The sequence below is a fragment of the Carlito syrichta genome, unplaced genomic scaffold (assembly GCF_000164805.1).
Source record: "Carlito syrichta isolate Samal-C Ts95f unplaced genomic scaffold, Tarsius_syrichta-2.0.1 Scaffold302980, whole genome shotgun sequence".
Lineage (NCBI taxonomy): Eukaryota > Metazoa > Chordata > Mammalia > Primates > Tarsiidae > Carlito > Carlito syrichta.
In genome coordinates, this window is record NW_007247076.1 from 6,088 (window position 1) to 9,010 (window position 2,923).

The following is a 2,923-nucleotide window of genomic DNA, read 5'->3' on the forward strand; positions in this document are numbered from 1 at the left end:
TGTAGCATGGCCAAAGCCACTACCTGAGACTCATCTCTCCTCAAGATGTGGGCCCATCTCAAAATAAGACACAGAAAACTTACAGTTCTCAGTCTCTTGTTACTCCTGTAGTGACTTAATCTTCCACTTCTTGGATCTTGTGTCTTCTTCTCTCATCCCCTTATCACATTTGTGAGCCTTTGACTTCTTTCTCTCAATTCTGTTTCTTCTAAAGGCAACACATTTTTTCTTCACAACTCAAGCTTCTGAATGAGACCCTTACTAGCTACTGTAGGATCTCTTCATCATAAACTTTCCCACCACCATAACCTGTTACCTATACTGGCTTTGGTAAAGATATTGGGCTAGCCTGCTGGTTACCACGGAGATAGACAGAGTTCTCTGATTTGATATGTATTACCCACCTGTCCTCAGATCCTCTTTTTTCTTGTTTGGAAATTTCTCTTTCCACAGTGTCATATTTAGGCTTTGGTTCCAGCCACTTACTGAGCATCCAAATACCTACATTTCTGACAGAGGTATTAAGTCGTCTTCTCCACAAGCATGAGCCAGTGGAATAAGTTGCCAGTCTGACAGTGGAATATAAGGACCTTCTGGACTCAAGTTTCCGGTTTACCTAGTAACCTGGGTCCCCAATTCCTATGTCTGGGATTCTGCATCATTCTATGCTCAAATTTTTCAGAAACTAAAATGCTCCTGAGCTCCTGTCTTGGACATTAACTTGTCTCAATTTATGTATTTTTATTTGTTCCCTGATTATAAGTCCTCGTTTTTGCCAGCCTGAAAGCTAGTTATAATCTCCTAGGCCTCAGCTGGGAACTATGAGGATAGAAATGTAGAAGATTGTGACTTTGCTTTCCTGGAGCTAATACTCTAGTTGAGAAGAAAAGTTATAAATTCATAAACCAGCTGGGCATAAATAGAACATGCCTCCTGGATTGGTCTGATAGCAATAGGAAGTCATTGTAAGTAAGTTCTAGAGAAGCCTAGGACCATGTGAAACGATGTCATTTGTGTATCTTGAGTGAAACTGACCCTGCATGATTTGTTTTATAAACTATACCTTATTCATAGATTTTAATTATTGAAGACACTCTGATCTGATCAGGATACTTCCCTAGTGACTGTTTCTAACGCCTTACAAACACTGGCAGAGGCGGAGGTGGTGGTAGAGCTGAGAAGGGGATGGGAAGTGTGGCTTATTTTTAAATATCAAGGACCTAGGACACGCAAATATTTTTTCCTGATTTTCAATTTGCCTGCATTTCTAAAATCATTCTATCTGCTTCAATGGCAGCAGGTTTTAAATAGGTTTAAAGTGTAAGCAAATGAAAGCCTGTAGGGGATCTTAAGGTGCACACTAACAGATCAGGTAAGTCACAGTTTCACATCTGCAGAGAATCCAGCTACATTGAGCAGGTGGACCTTTCAACACCCTCTTCATCACTATTTTTTCTTCCAGTGACTCTTCAATCTGGTTGGCTCCTAGGATCATGGTATATGCTACGTGACTCACCTCAAATCACACCCAGACCCTGAGAAGCAAGAGTCAAAAGAAGCCCTGGTTCAAACTGTTTTTAGCTTCCGCCACTCAAATCATTCTTATTGACATCCTCTGTGATCTGCCCCTAATAATCTCAAATCACTTCTCCTTACCCTGATGGGAATTTCTGGCTTTCTACTCCCCTGAAGGCCTTTAACTCACTCAAAATTTGCTTCATTTTTTTATTCACTGTGTCCCTTACCAAACTCACTTACCAGTAGGGATTAGATTCTCAGACCATCCTCAGCCACATGAAATTCAAATTATCATTGGGCTTTTGTTTCTTCTGCAATAAACCCTAGCATAACTACCACCTTGTTCAGCAATTTAATTAGAGATCAGGACTCATATCCAGATGTAAATGATTTTAGGAAGTATTTTTTTTGTCATAGTCTAGTTCTATTTATTAAGTGTTGAAATCCACAGCACTCCCATACCCTCAAATATTAAAGTTAAATATCACTGCAGTTATGTAAGATTTGCAAGTAATAGATGTCATCTTTCTGCTTAATACTATGCAAATCTGAATCAGATAAATTTGGAATTTCCCCAGAATGCAGGAGATATAACAAGAATTGAGAAGAACTCTTTAACCTTAACTTTAGTGGTAAGGAAAAATACTTAAATGCTCAGATGTGTAAAACCGCCCCAAAATAACCTTTTATGTTCCTACTCTCTGCAGAAATATTTCCGAAAGCTTAGTAGAGCTAGGTAGAAATGGGCTCTGGATTAATTTTGACCTTCTGTGGCAATGCATTTCCAAGACCAAGAATTTATGTGTGCAGAATATTAAATGTCAAATGCAAATATGAAAATAGAGCTACACAGTTGCAGATAGTCCCTAATTGATATTGAGCAGACTATTCCCTTTAAATGTTAATGAAACTGTTGTAATTACTAAATGACCAAAACAGCTCAGAAGCCAGGGTTCACAGCTGTAAACCATTACTTGTAAATTACTGGCACAGGCCCGCATTAGCAGATGGCTCAGCCCATGGAAGAAAACTTCCTCAAGATGCTTTTCTTCCAGGCCTGGGCTCGGGAGCAAATTAGATGAGCATATTAGAGAGGGCCAGAGTGCCTGTTTGGACATGTCACTGGAGATAAGCACCTCCTCTGATCTTCTCATTTTTTTATTACATTCTTTGCAGAAAGTGCTGAATATCACAGAACACAAAGAAAAGAGAAAGAGAAACTGACAGAGCTTATAAATGTTGCACGAAGGTTCAGATATATAAACCTCTGCTGGCTTTTTAAGGAGCAGTGTGTTTTCTGCCTCCTGAGGCAGATGGACATGCTGGGATGCAGGCAAATACTGAAATAAGGGAGGGTGTGTGTGTGTGTGTGTGTGTGTGTGTGTGTGTGTGTGTGTGAGAGCGT